The sequence below is a fragment of the Mustela lutreola genome, chromosome X (genome assembly GCF_030435805.1).
Source record: "Mustela lutreola isolate mMusLut2 chromosome X, mMusLut2.pri, whole genome shotgun sequence".
Lineage (NCBI taxonomy): Eukaryota > Metazoa > Chordata > Mammalia > Carnivora > Mustelidae > Mustela > Mustela lutreola.
This window is the reverse complement of record NC_081308.1, coordinates 72,481,509-72,499,653: the sequence shown is the minus strand read 5'-3', so window position 1 is coordinate 72,499,653 and position 18,145 is coordinate 72,481,509.

The following is an 18,145-nucleotide window of genomic DNA, read 5'->3' as shown; positions in this document are numbered from 1 at the left end:
AAAATATAAACAACTGGGACTATATCAAATCAAATTTGAAAGCTTCTGTACAGCAAAAGAAATATTCAATACATAAAAAGATAATGCATGTAATGGGAAAATATTTGCAGAATAATTTGCAGATAAATAGATAGATGATAGACAGATAGATCTGATAATGTATTAATATCTAAATTATATAAAGAACTCATATAACTCAATAACAAAACAAAAACAAAACAGAAAAACAAAAGAGAAAGAATTTAATTTAAAAATCAACAAACATCTTGGACAGACATTTCTTTAAAGAATGTATATGAAAGACCAACAGGTGCATGAAAAGATGGTCAACATCAGTAGTCATTTGGGAAATGCAAATCCAAATCAAAATAAGATATCACATCACACCTATAGAGTAACCATTACCAAAGAGACAAGAGATAACCAATGCCGGTGAGAATTAAAAAAAAAAAAAAAAAGAGAGAACACTTCTGGACTGTTGGTTAGTTTGTAAACTGCGACAGCCACTATGGAAAACATTACGGTTGATCCTCAGAATATTAAAAATAAAATTAACATATGGTTCATCAATTCCTATTTTGGGAATATATCCAAAGGAAATGAAAACACAAACTCCAAAGTATATCTGCACCTGCATGTTTATAGCAGCATTATTTACAGTAGCCAAAATATGAAAACAACCTATCCACTGACAGATGAATGGATAAGGAAGCTGTGATACACACACACACACACACACACATATCATTACATCTAAATATTATTCAGTCATAAACAACAACAAAAACAAAATAAAACCCTGCCCTTTGTGAAAACATGAGTGAAACTTGAGGGAATTATGATAACTGAAATAAGAAAATAACAAATACTGTACGATCTCACTTATAGGTGGAATCTGAAAAAAAATACTCATAGAAAAAGGGAACAGATTTGTGGTTGCCACAATTGGGCAATTGGGGTTGGGGGTAAAAGAAATGTAGTAAAAAGACTCAATCTTCCAGTTACAAGACAAAGAAGTACTAAGTATGTAATGTACAGTATGACTATAGTTAGCATTGATGTATGATATAAAGGAAAGTTGTTAAGAGAATAAGTTCTGAGTTCTTATCACACTCAAAAAGAAACTTTTTTGGCTTTCTTTTTTTTTAATATAATTTTTTATTTTTTATAAACATATATTTTTATCCCCAGGGGTACAGGTCTGTGAATCACCAGGTTGGCTTTCTTTTTTTATTATATCTGTGTGAAATGATGGATGCTAACTTAACTTACAGCAGTAATTGTTTCACAATATATATAAATCAAACAATAATGCTATATACCTTAAACTTATAAAGCAACATAATCTCAATAAAACCAGAAAAAAATCAGCTAGACATATTTATGTAGGTCTATATTTGGGACTTCTGTTGTATTCCCTTGATCTATGTGTCTACTCCTCCAGCAATAACACACTCTTTTGATTACTTTAGGTATACAGTAAGTGTTTATATTGGCCTTTTAATTTATTATTATATAATCACTTCTCCCAAATGATTTTTTTAAAGATTTTATTCAATTCATTTGACAGACAGAGATCGCAAGTAGGCAGAGAGGCAGAGATAGAGAGAGGAGGAAGCAGGCTCCCCACTGAGCAGAGTCCTATGCGGGGCTCGATCCCAGGACCCTGGGACCATGACCTGGGCCGAAGGCAGAAGCTTTAACCCACTGAGCCCCTCAGGCGCCCCCCAAATGATTTCTTTTATAAAACATATATTTTGGGAGAGTCTGGGTGGTTCCATAGGTTAAGCATCTGCCTTTGACTCAAGTCATGATCCCAGGTCCCTTCGGGCTTCCTGCTCAGCAGGGATTCTGCTTCTCCCTCTGCCTTTCTCCCTGCATGTGCTCTCACTCTCTTTCTCCCTCACAAAAATAAATTTTAAAAATCTTTTTTAAAATGAATAAAATAAAATAAATTATTTTAGTTGTTCTAAGCTCTGTGTTTTTCCACATCAATTTTATAATAAGTTTGTCCATGTCAAAAAAATTGCTAGAATTTTTATAGGAATTTGAATAAACCTACAGATTAATTTGGGTTGAGTTAACATCTTTATTATTTTTGAGTATCCTAATCCATGTTTATGTCTCCACTTAGGGAAATCATTATTTTTAATTTCTTTCAACAGAATTTTTAATTGTCAGAATATAAATACTGTAAATGTTTTGCTAATTGTATAACAGAGCATTTCTTTATCTTCTAATGATTGTACATGATATTATAATTTTAGTTTCAGTTTAGGTGAGCCTGTCATTAGCACATAGACATATAATAACTTGTGTTGATCTTGTATATTATGACTTCACTAAAATTACTTATAAATCATTGAGGTTTCATTTTTAGATTTGCCAGATATTATATATGTGGGCAATTATATCTTTTGCAGATAGGTAGTTTTCTTGCCTCCTTACCAATCTATGTCCTTTTTATTTAGTTATATTTGCCAGGTTGTTGTTGTTATCCTTCCCCTTAATATATTGGATAATAGTGGTAAGAAAAAACAACTATAATCTGTTTCCAATCTTATAAAAATCATTCAGGCCTTTACCATTAATTATTATGTCAGCTATCGATTTTTTTTGGTGTTGTTTGGTTGTTTGATCTTGGGTTTGGGGATTTTTATAGATGCTTTTTGTCAACTTGAGAACATCTCCATACATTTCTAAAATCCTGAGATTCTTTATTGCAACATGGTAGAGAAAACACACCTCAAATATGATATGGGAAGGTTCTAATTAAAAAAACGGGGAAAAATATAATTGTTTATTTATTTATATTTTATTGTGTTCAGTTAACAAACATATAGTACATCATTAGTTCTTGATGTAGTATTCAACAATTAATTAGTTATTTATAACACCCAGTGCTCATCACAGCACAGGCCATCCTTAGTACCCATCACCTGGTTACCTCATCCCCCCACTTTCTGTAACCCTGTTTGTTTCCTGGAGTCCAGAGTCTCTCATGGTTTGTCTTTCTTTATAATTTTTATATGTATATTTTTAAATGATGTCTATACTAATATAAGATAAAGTAGAGCAAACAAAAATACTAGAGGCAAGGACAGACATTAAATAATGATACATGATCAATGCACAAGGAATACATAATGATCCAAACAAATGTTTTCCAATAAAAATGAAATTAAACTGGTAAAACTAAAAGAAAAATAGATCTAATTATATTTGAAGATTTTAACACCTCTCTATTACTAATTGAACTACCAGAGATAAGAGTACCAGAAAAATGATGAAGTAAGAGGATCCTAGGCTCACCTCTTCCCATGGATACCCATAGATAATACCTGCTTCAGTGTAAATGGCCTAAAGACTGTCAGAAGAGGCCCATCAAACTTAATTGTACAGAGAAGCCCACATTGAGAATGTAGGAAGGGCAGGCAAACGATCAGTAACAAAAGTGACCTGACAGACTTACTGTGGGACAATATCTACTCATGTCTTTTTCCTACTTGTTAACTGGATTATTCATTTTTGGGATGTTGAATTGTATAGGTTCTTTATATATTTGGATATTAGCACCTTATTGAAAATATCATTTGCAAATGTGTCTTATCACATTCTGTAGGCTGCCTCTTTATTTTTGATTGTTTCTTTCATTGTGCAAAAACTTTTTTAGTTTACTGTATTCTCAGTAGTTTATTTTTGCAATTGTTTCCCTTCCCAAAGGGACATCTAGAAAAATGATTCTAAGGCTGATGTCAGAGACATTACTGCCTATGTTTCTTTTCTTTTCCCCCAGGAATGTTATAGTTTTGGGCCTCTAATTATTTATTTATTTACTTACTTATTTATATATTTACTTACTTACTTATTTGATTTATTTAAGTAATCTCTACACCCAATGTGGGGCTCAAACTCATGAACCCAAGATCAAGAGTGGAATGCTCTGCTGACTGAGCTAGCCAGGCACCCCATCATGTTTAGGTTTTAAATCAATCTTATTTTATTTATTTATTTTTTTGCACATGGTGTAGGACAGTTGTTCAGTTGCATTCTTTTTCATGTAGCTAGCTGTCCAGTTTTCCAAACACATTTGTTGAAAAAAACAGTCTTTCCCAATTGTATATACTTGCCTTTTTTGTGATTATATACTCATGGGTTTATTGTTGGCTCTCAATTTTATTCAATTAATTTATATGTCTATACTGTTTGATTATGACACCTTTGTAGTCTATCTTGAAGTCTGTGATTGTGATATCTCCAGTTTTGTTCTTTTTTGAGATTTCTTTGACTTTTTTGGTCTTTTGTGGTTCCATACAAATTTTAGAATTATTTGTTCTACTTCTGTGAAAAATGTTATTGGTATTTTGACAAGAATTGCATTTAATCTGTAGATTGCTTTCAAGTAGTATGGACACCTTACCAATATTTCTTTCCTAATACCTGAGCATGGAAAGTCTTTCCATTTGTTTGTGTCATCTTTAATTTCTCTCATCAATATTTTATAGTTTTTAGAGTACAGATCTTTCACTTCCTTTGTTAAGTTTATTCCTAGGTATTTTATTATCTTTGGTGCAATTCCAAATGGAATTATTTTCTTACTTTCTCTTTCTGCTTCTTCACTATTAGCATATAGAAATGAACCAGATTTCTGTAGGTTGACTGATATATGCTGCAACTCCACTGAGTTCATCAGTTGTAGCAATTTTTTTTTTCATAGTGTCTTTAGGCTTTTCTATATACAGTATTGTGACATTGGCAAATAGTGGAAGTTTTAATCCTTCATTACCAATTTGGTAATTTCTTTCTTTTTTTTTTCTGGTTTCTAAGGGTAGAAGTTTCAGTGCTATGTTGAACAAAAGTGCTGAGAATGCACACTCTTGTCTTGTTCCTGACCTTAGAAGAAAGCTCAGGTTTTCATCATTGAATATGTTTGCTGTGTTTTTGTTTGTTTGTTTTTAATATATGATCTTTACTATATGCTTGCATATCTTTATTTTTTAAGATTTATTTACTTGAGAGAGAGAGAAGGAGACAATGGGGGGAGGAGTAGAGGTAGAGGGTTTTAAGCAGACACCCCACCGAGGGCTGAGCTGGACATGGGGCTTGATCTAATGGCCCAGAGACCATGAAATGAGCTGAAACCAAGAGCCAGACACTTATCAACTGATCCGTTGAGGTGCTCCTGTTCATGTTTCTTTCCAACCCTATTTTGTCGGGAATTTTTTCATGAATGGATGCTGTATTTTGCCAAATATTTTTTTACAACTGCTGAGATAATTATATGTTTTTTATTCTCTGTCTTGTTAATCAGCCAATACATTTTTAAAATAAACTTTAGTTCTGAGTTCCAGCTTCTGTTCTCCTATTCTCTTTGTTCCCCCAAGTCAGGTTGCTTGCCTTAGTATTCTGGGTGGGATAAGAAAGAACTGGACTCTTTTGGCATTGTCTTGCAAGGCTGAAGAAGCCAAGCACTCACTCACACCCTCTCACTTTCCCTTGTGGGAAAAATAAGCTAAGAGCATCTCTCTTGATTAAATAAATCCACAATGATGTACAATCACCCCCATTATCTAATTTTGGAATATTTTATCACCCTAAAAGGAAACCTTATACCCTTTAATCAGGCATTTTGCATTTCATTTTCTCCCTTTCCCCAGTCCCTGGAAACCACTAATCTGCTTTCTATCTCCATGGATTTATTGATTCTGTATATTTCATATAAATAAAATCATAAAATATATGTCATTTTGTGTCTGGATTTTTTTTTTTTTTTTTTGCTTACCATGATGTTTTCAGGGTTCATTCATGTTGTAGCATATGTCAGTACTTCATTTTGAAATTATGGTTGTATGATATTCCATTGTATGTATATACCACATTTTGTTTACTCATTTATTAGTTGAGTATTTGTGTTATTTCCACTTTTTAGTTATTGTGATTAGTGTTACTATGAACATCCATATATAGATTTCTAAAAATATTTTATTTTTAAGTAATCTCTATTTTAAATGTGGGACTCAAACTTACAACCTCAAGGTCAAGAGCTGCATGCTTTACCAACTGAGCCAACCAAGCACCCCCATATACAGGTTTTAATTTGATTACCTCTTTTTAATTCTTTTGGGTATATGCTGAAAAGTAGAATTTCTCTGGTAATTTCATGTTTAACATCTTCATGGACTGCCAAACTGTTTTCTACAACAGCTGTCTCATTTTACATTTTTACCAGCAATGTATAAGGGTATCAGCATTTATTGATCATCAAATATAATTAAAAATGCTGTCCAACATATAAGGCATGTTCAATATCTTCAAATACCTTCTATTCTACTTATTTGTCTATTTAGATTATGAAAAATTTGAAGATAAATATCAAGGATTACAATGTATATAGTGTTAAAATTTCCCAGTTCCTAGAATGAGGACTTACATATAAAAAGTCCTTGATATTTATTGAATAAATGGCTAGATAGAATGACTTTAAAAAATAAAAGACTGAATCAAAGATAACTTTGTGGCTTAGGGCCTGGATGAATGCTACAGTGTCCAAAGCATAGAGGTCAAAGGATATGAATTAGTATTAAATTTTTATTCTGAATCATAAAAAACATCATGGGTAGAATAGACTTAGAAATCATCCATATAAAACAGACAGATGTTTCTTAATTCCTCTCTATAGACTTCAAGTATATATTTTTGATTTTTAAATTAAAGGAACATAGTGTTCAATTAAGAACAATAAAGTTGAGGAATGGAGTGACTACTTGAAGGAATAGTGTTGTAGGAAATTATGTAGCAGGTGTGGAATGATGCACAAGAGACATGCGTTTTTTAGGATCAACTTTGTGATCCATTAGTTGCAACTTATGGTAAGCTGGTATAATTTAATTATCCCAAGAAGCACTTAACATCTGAAAAAATGGTATTTGACTATTTCATTCTGCTAGTGTTAGACTGAGAAGACTATATGGTAAGATATGTTTAAAAGTTAAAAAGTCTTATTAAATAAATAAAAAGGCTAATTCCAGCTGAGAAAGTAACTACTAACATTTTGCTGCTGACAAAGTACTTTCATATGGATTAGCTCATCTGTTGCTTTACTTAAATGTTAATGGAGACAATATGTAATTGTATACTGATTGGCCAGAATGATTACATTTTCTCTTGTGCCACTACTGAGAAAAATTCCATACTAAATGCAATTTCATAATTTGTATAGAAGTAAAACAATTACCCTTCGTTATGCCAGGCCAGTAAAGAAAAAAGAAAAAAAAAAAAAGAATTCATTTCTCATTTGGTCAGTGAAGAGATGAAGTTTTTAAAAGCCACTTACATGGAATTTGGAAAGATCACTCAGAGGCTTGAATTCAGAGATATTAGCTTTATGTTATTTCAGTATTAGAATGAAAGAGACTCCAATATATATTTTTACTTATAGAATCAAAGGAGAAAGTTTAACAATTTTGTTGCCCACGACACTTAAATTGTAGTAGAGCATAGTGGTTAGTGTAGTTGTTATGGCCTCTGGATGGCTCAGTTGGTTAAACCTCTGCTTTCGTCTTTGGTCATGATCCCAGAGTCCTGGGATCACGTCCTGCATCAGGCTCCCTGTTTAGCAAAGAGTCTGCTTTTCCCTCTACCTCTGCTACTGCTGTGCTCTTTTTCATGCTCGCTCTCTCTCTCTCTGTCAAATAAATAAATAAAACCTTAAAAAAATGTATAGTAGTTAAAGACAATTATGAAGCCTAATTACCTGGTTTCAAATCCTTCCTCTTTCCTATACCAACTGTGTATACTCATGCAAATTATTTCATTTTCTTCGTAACTTGGTGATCTCAACTATAAAATGGAGCAAATATTAGCTGTTTCATAGGATTATTTTGTGGATTAAATGATACAGAATAGGGAGTTATATGAGTTCTATGATTATTACATCAAATGCTCAGATTTTACAGACATGTTCTTAAACAGTTGGACTCTTCCATCTATTGACTGAAGTTAGTAATTTAGAATCTAATTTTTCTTCTTTCAAGGACATTCAGAATATAAAATTTTCTCTTCTTCTAAGACCTCGGAAGAAATATTCTTTGAATCCTATGGTCTCAGGGGAAAAGAAACCTGACATATTTATATATTTGAAAGAAGAAATTGATTCACTGAGTTTTTCTATGAGAGAAGAAATGTCATTCTCCATTTTATAGTAAGTAAAGTAAGAAAGAAAAACAGTGAGACTCCTTTATAACTCTGGTACTGGGAGGCAGGAAGACCACCCACTTACAGCCTCATCATACTCATCAGGTTTTGGCTGCTGAAGTTTTGTTAGATTTAGGGAATGAGATGTGATCCACATTATGTTTAAACTTCTAGAAAAAGTTGGGTTAAAACAGGGCTCTGCTATACTTCTGAATTTAAGGAAACCTAAAAACTACATAAATAGTAGTATTTCCCAAGTGCTATCACACCTCTTTTCGTTATTTTCCAAGCCAATTTTTCCCCAAGCCTATCTTTTTTTCTACAGAAATCTATTAATACAAGTTATTGGACTTTTGACTAAGAGTAGTCAAAATCATTCCTCTCAACCCAATATTCAATAATTCATTGGGAGGTAACAAAGCAAAGAAAGAGTATCTAACTGTAAATTTAAATATCTAAAGAGAGTACAAAGTTTTATCTTGAATTATCCAGATTGTTTCTTGAGATATTACCAATTTCATGATAAAATAGTATACAACGTACTCCTTAGTTCTTCTGAAAAAAAAAAAAAAAGATAGCTTAAACATTGTTCTTCCCTCAATTCTTCTAGTATAAACCTAGCCCAAGCAATACCATAAATGTTCCTTTGCCTCTCTCTTGTCACTACCTGTTTCAAACTTAACATAGCATAGGACATTATCATTTCATTTCATTTGGGAGAATCATCTGTTACTTAGTTTCCTCTGAATAGGAATTGGATTTTTTAGGCTTTTGTTTCAATTCCAGTTAGTTAAATGCAGTATAATATTAGTTTCAGGTGGGGGCACCTGGGTGGCTCAGTGGGTTAACCCTCTGCCTTCGGCTCAGGCCATGGTCTCAGGGTCCTGGGATCAAGCCCCGAATCGGACTCTGCTCAGCGCGGAGCCTGCTTCCTTCTCTCTCTCTGCCTGCCTCTCTGCCTACTTGTGATCTCCGTCTGTCAAATAAATAAAATCTTTAAAAAAATATTAGTTTCAGGTGTACACAATAGTGATTCAACATGTCCATGCAACACCTGGTGCTCATCACAAATGTACTTCTTAATCCCCATCACTTATTTCACCCATTCCCTCACCCACCTCTCTTCTGGTAACCATCAATTTGTTCTCTATAGTTAAGAGTCTGTTTCTTGGTTTGCCTCTCTCTTTTTTCCCCTTGTATCAACTAATTTTTAAGGCTTAATTTGAGCATTAAATCAAGTATGAATTTTCTTTGAGAGATGGAAGATTACTATGGGAGGAGGGCGTTCTGGAGCTTCTTTTGGATTAAAGAAACCAATATTGTGAAGGACCTTAAATTAATGAATAACTCATGATATTTGGCAGGAAGATGGCAGACCCTGACCTCATTAATGTCCATTCATAAATAATTATTTCATCTTGTTAACCACATTTTAAAAAATGAGCTGATTTTGCTTATAAGGCTAAACAAAAGGAGTTTGTTCTTGTTCTAATTTAATTGCCAAGTGAAACAAAAATCTGTTGTTCTCTAATAGAGACTGCTCACTCAAGAGAATTTAAGTCTGTCTTATTCTGAATTCCTAAATAAAAAAATATGTGTTTTTATTATATTTTCTTCAGTCTTCTTTTTTTTTTCATGCCCTCCACTTTACAGCGCTATTTTGTTTTATTTGTTTGATTTTTAAGATATTGATAAACCAATCTTACACGTTTTTAGACACTGCACTGAATTCAGGAAATTTATCTTTCTGGACAAAAGATGGAAAAATTTAAATCTATATACAAAGAACTGAAATGTTCTTGTAGAGAATTTAGCAAGTTTTATACATGTCCTAACTATAAACTCCAACACCTATGGTGATTGAGATATTAAAAATGAGAAACAATGTATTTCTCTTCACATATGCTTGAGTCACATTTTGTAAAATATGGAAATGACTTGAAAATGATTTCTCAATTGGACTTCTTCAGAAACAGACTAGGAAACAAAGCAAAAAACAAACAAACAAACAAATTAAAAAAAATTTAAGTAAGGGAAGTAAGTAGGGAAGTTAGTCTAAGCTACTGTGAAATTCAGGGAAGTCCAGCATAATAAAAATAGTGAAAACCTAGGAATAAGATAAAACTTACAAGAGACTTTAGGAGAAGTGCTTCCTGGAATCGATGAGGACTAAGAAGAAAACCAGGGGAAATGTTGCCCATTAAGTAGTAAGGGAAATGTGATTTTTGATTCCCCAAAGTAAGTTGTTTTCAATGCTTATTTTAAAAGTTTCTGTCTTTATACAGAACAAAACAAAACAACTATGACCTAGAAAAGACAACTCAAAGAACAGAAATAATGTAATACTAAGAAGATTATGACACAGGAAATATTTACTTTAAAAAGCTGAACATAAACACTCTACAGCATTTATTTATTTTTTCTTGACAATAAAAATCAAGTATCTATAGGCTTAATTTGCATACCTATTTAAACATTAAGAAATCAGTCCTGGGGCACTTGGGTAGTTCAGTGGGTTAAGCCTCTGCCTTTGGCTCAGGTTATGATCTCAGGTTCCTGAGATCAAGCCCTGCATCGGGTTCTCTGCTCAGCAGGGAGCCTGCTTCCCCCTCTCTCTCTGCCTGCCTCTCTGCCTACTTGTGATCTCTCTCTCTCTCTATGTCAAATAAATAAATAAAATCTTTAAAAAAACCAGAAATAAATCCTTGAAATTAGTAGGCAAAATCTGGAAAAACATAGAAACCTTATTGGTCAAGTGGAAAAAATTTCAATTAAATCAAATTCATTAGGGATAAAGCAGTATATTTAGGGATGAAAAAAGTCACTATTAATTCAAATTTTGGTATCAAAAAGTCATACAAATTTTTAGACAGAAAGGAATTTTAGGCCTCCTCTTATTCCTTTTAAGATATTAATTTTCCACTTTGATGATTGATTTTGTAGAATTTGAAAGTCATCCATTTTTGGATTCTGTTAAACTGCAACCTATCACCACCAATCTAAGTAAATCTTTAAATATTTATGTGTAGCTAATGAACCAATAGTATCACATGCATTGCTTATATGCATTCATTCAATGAGAGCTCTTGGCTCCCCTATAATGTACAAGCTATGTTAGATGTGAGGGTAGGAAGAATGCAGCACTTTCTCACCTGCAAATTTCTTAGAATGTAGTTCATGAAATATACATGGACTATACAATACAAATACCCAAATTAAACACAGCAAAGTAGGGACATAGAAGGACATATCTAAGACAATTTATCATTATTCTAAAACTTTTATATTTTGTGCATGCTGTGCCATGCATAATTCAAACTAACTAGTTTAGCTATTCTATCAGTGATTTTAGTACTTCCCCTCTGTGTGTGTGTGTGTGTATTTGTGTATGTGTGCTATGTGAACTTGGTAAGATTAGCCACCTTATAAAATATTTCAGTTTTGTGACTTTTTATTTATTTTTTCTCATATTGAATTACACTTTATAGACAACATTGTTGGGTTCCAAATTATGAATGGAATGAAACTATTTAGAGATTTTATAAATTATATAAAATAAAATATTTGTGAATTTTCCTTTATAGATGATGTTCAATTATGGCTTTTGAGCTAGTTAATAAAATAATTTAAAATTCTAGCAATTGTGAAAACAACACCTTTCATCAAAATTATCCATATGTCATCATCTTTATAGCCCTCAAATGAGGAAGCTCCATGCTGACATCAATAATGTAAACATTGCAATCATTAGGGATTCTTGTTGAACTTTATAGAACATTCTCAGAAGAGATGAGTTTTGGAAACAGAATAAATTCACTTTTAAAAACATTGGAGAATCAGAGGAACACTAATTTCAGGAATAAAAATAAAAAAATAAAACAGTAAGAATTTAATATTATTTTCATTTTTTATTTTTATTTATTTTTTATTTTTATTTATTATTTTCTGATGTACCACAAAAACTGGCTCTGAACAAAAATATCCAGGATCTCCCTCCCAAATGGTTTGTGCAAGCATGATCTCATTGGGATAAGTCGGTATCCTCCTAAAGCTTGCATTCTGAATGTCTCAGTGCTCATTTGCATGTCAGAAATCAGCCACATCTCTTTATTATCACATCTTTTATATGTGCCATTTACACACATACTCACACACACACATCCATAAATACATACTCACGCACATTTATTTACATATTTAGGGTTAACATTAAGGATTTGAATGTGCTCAGCAATACCCTGTTCTCTTCATTGTTTTCAGCTTAGGCCTGCATATGAAGACACCACCACCTCAGGACTGTGCTCTTGCATAAATATTCTCTTACCTCTTGAAGTTTGCAAAAGTAGTGCTAGGGGTCAAACTCACAAAGGTGCTATCCCCCAATTGCAGCAAACACCACCATGTGTTCTATGTTTGATGAATTAAAAGGATGTTGCCAACTTAATTACACTGTAACCCTTCAGTAAAGGAAGGGCAGAGCTGATTAACTAGTGAATAATTGGGGGCTGATTGATGGCTCTCTCCTTCAGTGCTAAAGGCTATATATATAATTATTTTGCCTTTGGGCTTAATTTTGCCACTGTTAGCTTCCACTTTTGTTATCAGTTGTAGTTTATAGATGGGTCTTGCAGTCTGAAAGAAAGGGGATAGAAAATGAAATAGCTCTGAGTCCCTAGGTATGTCACCTGCAAAAGGACAGCAGGCAGCTTCAAACATCAACATTTTCAGTCATTTAACAGCATTAACACTTCATGCTTAGCAAAAAAAAAAAAAAAATGTTATTATTTATCAATAATCAAATCAGCCTTTGTGATCTTAAAATCATGTTGCATCACCTGGTGATTCTGGATGTACTTTTAGTACAAGAGCAATTTGTTATAAGTCAAAAGAATTTTCATGCACTCTTTCCCCAGCTAAACATTCCCTCTTTTAAAAATGTACTAAGAAATGGAATAACTTTCTTTAAAAAAAAAATGCAGGGTACAATTTCTGCAAAGCAAATTTTTAAAAAATTCAGACATCATTCATGATCTTAATTATGAACATAAAATGACCACTGTTGCTAAAAATCAAAGTACCACTGCAGAATATTTTAGTTTCAAAAAGTGCAATATTTAGTAACTTTTATCACAAATAATATGCTATGCATAATTTGAAAAATATATACAAAGTATTAACAATCACATCTAAAACTTCCCAATTTTACCCCCTAGACTTCATGTACATTCTATGATGCACTTTACTCATATGTTGTTGTAAAACATGCCAACTTTTAAAAAGCAAACCAATCATAACAGAGGGTCTGTATTTGGATAATCCTTTGAGTTTTATGAAGAAACTAGCACCTTACAATTAAGGGGAGAAATAAGATAAAAGAAAAATTTTAAGATTTTTCTTCTAGCAATGCTAAAAGAATGCAGGACAATATTATATGTCAATTTTCCCCACCATGATAATATCATCTTAGAGACATATTTTAGGTAACTCATCCTTTAAAACTGCAATCACAAAACTTCTAATTTGTAAGCCAACATATACAAATTCTCCCTCTCAGATTTCCTTTATTGTTTTTTTCCTCACGGAGAACTACCTAGCCTATGAATCACAGGATGATTTGAAGACCCTTTCAGTCAAAACTCACTAGTGTGCCGGTGGGCAAGGGCCAGGAGGAAAAAAAAAATAAAGATTGATATCTGCCTTCTCTTCTATCTGCACTTGATTTATAAGTCAGTGTGAGTATGCAAGAGAATTAAAGGCAAAGACCCTGATGCATCCCTGTGGAGAATATATGCACTGTTTAGATTGAAGGCACAAAAGAAGGGGAAATTAATGGTAAGCTGTTCATCTGTCACTACTGCTAGCCTGATGGTTTTGCAGAGAAGGCAAGGACTATATGACATGCCCTCCAGTGAAGGACAGGTCTGTCTGCTGTTCTCCTATTATAAACACAGTCCTCTGAGTTTCAAAGGGACTTAAATTTAAAATTAAACCACACTTTGGATAAATAAATATTTACTCCAGTTTATTTTGTTCCTTTAAAGTATTAATTTGTAGAATTCTGTTTGTTTTAGGAAGAAGACATATTTTTTTGGTTTTCTTTCTCCCTCTTTCTTCTTCCTTCCTTCCTTTCTTTCTTTTTTTTTTTTTTTTAATTTAAGTCAAGCATTCTACTTGACAATGTGGTTTGACCCTTTTACATCTAGTTACATTTTTCCTGCTGTCACATTGCAGTGAAATGTAAATAGGCCCTGAAGATTAGGCACATGCCAAGTAGAGAAGACTTCATTGGATTTCCCTGTACAAAATGCACTGTAGACAATTTTTGCAACGTTGAAATTATAAGGTTGGATTGTTCACTCTCATTGAAATAGAAGCAAAACTATTGAAAAATTTAAAAAAAAAGAGCTCATAGCCAAGTAAAAAATAAAGTAAAATTGGGGCATCTGGGTGGCTCAGTGAGTTAGAGACTGCGTTTGGCTCAGGTCATGATCTCAGGGTCCTGGGATAGAGCCCCGCATCAGGCTCTCTGCTCAGCAGGAAGCCTGCTTCCTCCTCTCTCTCTCTCTGCCTGCCTCTCTGCCTACTTGTGATCTCTATCTCAAATAAATAAATAAAATCTTTAAAAAATGGAGTAAAATATAGTAAGTAAAATTTTGTCTTGTGTAAAAGTTTGAAAAAAACATGTTCCCTTATTATTGAAATGATTTATGATCATGAGGACAAGATATGTTGGAGTAATGCTTATTGTTTTGAATAGGAAGTATAATAGTATGCAATTTAGAGGTTGAAATTAAAGTTTCACATGTTCAATCAACTTTTTGAAACACAAAAATCTCTCTATTTTTTTTTTTAAGAAAAAGGGGAGTTTTGTACCTCTAATCATCTTTACTATTCAAAAGGTCTTTATTGTTGGACAAATGTTTCATAGAAAATCAACCAAGAGGGACAAAATACATTGGCATTATTTTAAAGTAAGTTTAAATAAAATAAATAGGAAAAGTAAAGTAAGAGATAGAGTAAGGAAACTTTTAATATTTTAGTGAATATATGATCCATTATTATACTAGAATCAAAGAAACTTCTTAAAAACTTTTTATTTAAATTTCAGTTAGTTAAGCTACAGTGTATTATTAGTTTGAGGTATACGATATAATGATTCAACACTTCCTTATAACACCTGGTGCTCATCACAAGTACACTCGTAATCACCATCACCTATTTAGCCCATATCCCAGTCACCTATGTTTTGGTAACCACAAAGTTTGTCCCTTTTTTTGTTGTTTTTCTTTCATTTTATTATGTTATATTAGTCACCTTACAGTACATCATTAGTTTTTGATGTAGTGTTCATGATTCATTGTTTGTGTATAACACCCAGTGCTCCATGCATACATGCCCTCCTTGATACCCACCAGCAGGCTCACCCATAACTCCACCCCCTTCCCTCTGAAACCCTCAGTTTGTTCCCTATAGTCCATAGTCGCTCATGGTCTGTCTCCCCTCTTATTCTCCCCTTCTTTTTTCCTTCCTTCTCCTAATGTCCTCCATGCTATTCCTTATGTTCCAAATATAAGTTAAACATGATACTTGACTTTGTCTGTTTGAATTATTTCACTTAGCATAACCCCTTCCAGTTCCATCCATGTTGATGCAAATGATATCTGTTCATCCTTTCTGATGGCTGAGTAATATTCCATTGTATACATGGACCACATCTTTCTTATTCATTCATCTGTTGAAGGGCATCTCAGCTCTTTCCACAGTTTGGCTATTGTGGACATTGCTGCTATGAACATTGGGATGCATGTACCCCCTTTTTTTTTTTTTTTACTACATCTGTAACTGTGGGATAAAGACCCAAGAGTGCAATTGCTAGGTCATAAGGTAGCTCTATTTTTAACTTTTTTTTAAAAAGATATTCTATTCATTTATTTGACAGAGAGAAAGAGACAGAGAGGGAACACAAGCAGGGAGAGTGGGAAAGGGAGAAGCAGGCTTCTCACTGAGCAGTGAGCTTGATGTGGGACTCAATCCCAAGACCCCAGGATCATGACCTGAGCTGAAGACAGATGCTTAAAACTATTGAGCCTCCCAGGTGCCTCTATTTTAACTATTTGAGGAACCTCAATACTGTTTTCCAAAGTGACTGTACCTACTTCCATTCCCACCAACAGTGTAAGAAGGACCTCCTTTCTCCACATCCTCTCCAACATTGATTGCTTCTTACCTTGTCAATTTTTGTCATTCTAACTGGTGTAGGGTGGCATCTCACTGTGATTTTGATTTGAATTTCCCTGATTGTTAATGATGTTTAACATTTTTTCATGTGTCTGTTAGCCATTTGTATGTGTTTTTTTGAGAAGTGTCTGTTCATGCATTTTTCCCATTTTTTGATGTGATTATTTGTTTTTTGGGTGTTGAGTTTTATAAGTTCTTTATAGATCTTATTTCATTATTTCATTTAGACTATTCATTATTTTATTTAGACTATTTTACATTTATATTTATACATTTATATTATTTCATTTAGACTAATACTGCATATCAGCCCTTTCTCTGTAGTGTCCTTTGCAAATATCTTCTCATGTTCTGTGGGTTGCCTCTTTGTTTTATTGACTGTTTCCTTTGTTGTGCAGAATATTTTTATCTTGATGAAGTCCCAAAAGTTCATTTTCACTTTTGTTTCCCTTTCCTTTTGGGATGTGTCTTGAAAGAAGTTGCTGTGGCCAGTGTTGAAGAAGTTACTGCCTATGTTCTCCTCTAATGTTTTGATGGATTCCTGCCTCACATAGAGGTATTTCATCCACTTAAAGTTTATCTTTGTGTATGGTGTAAGAGAATGGTCAAGTTTCATTCTTCTGTATATATTTGTCCAGTTTTCTCATCACCATTTATTAAAGAGACTGTGTTTTTTCCATTGGATATTTTCTCCTGCTTTCTTGAAGAGTAGTTGACCATAGAGTTAAGGTCCATATCTGGGCTCTCTATTCTGTTTTATTGGTCTGTGTGTGTTTTTGTGCCAGTAACATGCTGTTTTGGTGATCACAGCTTTGTAATATAGCTTGAAATTGACAACATGATGCCCCCAACTTTGTTTTTCTTTTTCAACATTTCCTTGGCGATTTGGGATATTTTCTGGTTCTATACAAATTTTGGGATTGTTTGTTCCAGCATTTTGAAAAATGCCATTGGCATTTTGATTGGAATGGTGTTGAAAATACAGATTGCTCTGGGAAGCATAGACATTTTGACAATGTTTATTCCTCTCATTCCAGAGCATAAAGTGTGTTTTCTATAGTTAAGAGTATGTTTCTTGGTTTGCCCATCTCTCTCTCTTTCTTCCCTCTTGCTCATTTGTTTCATTTCTTAAATTCCACATATGAGTGATATCATGTGATATTTGTCTTTCTGTGACTCAATTATTTCATTTAGACTAATACTGTCTAGCTCCATCCACACTGTAGCAAATGGCAAGATTTCATTTTTTTGTGGCTGAATAATATTCCTGTGTGTGTGTGTGTGTGTGTGTGTGTGTGTGCGTGCGCGCATGCACGCATGTGCATGTGTGTGGGGGGGTGTTTACCACTTTTTCTTTATCCATTCATTAGTTGATAGACACTTGGGCTCTTTCCATAATTTGGCTATTGTGGATAATACAGTTATAAACATCAGGGAGCATCTATATCCTTTTGATTTAATATTTTCGTATTCTTCAGGTAAATACCTGGTAGTGTAATTGTGGTTCATAGGATAGTTCTTTTTAACTTTTCAGGAACCTCCATACTGTTTTCCAGAGTGGCTGCAGAAGTTTGCATTCCCACTAACACTGTAAGAGGATTCCCCTTCCTTCACATCCTCACCAACAATTGTTGTTTCTTGTTTTGTGTCACACCTATTCTGACAGGTGTGAGGTGATATCTCATTGTGGTTTGATTTGCATTTCTCTGATCAG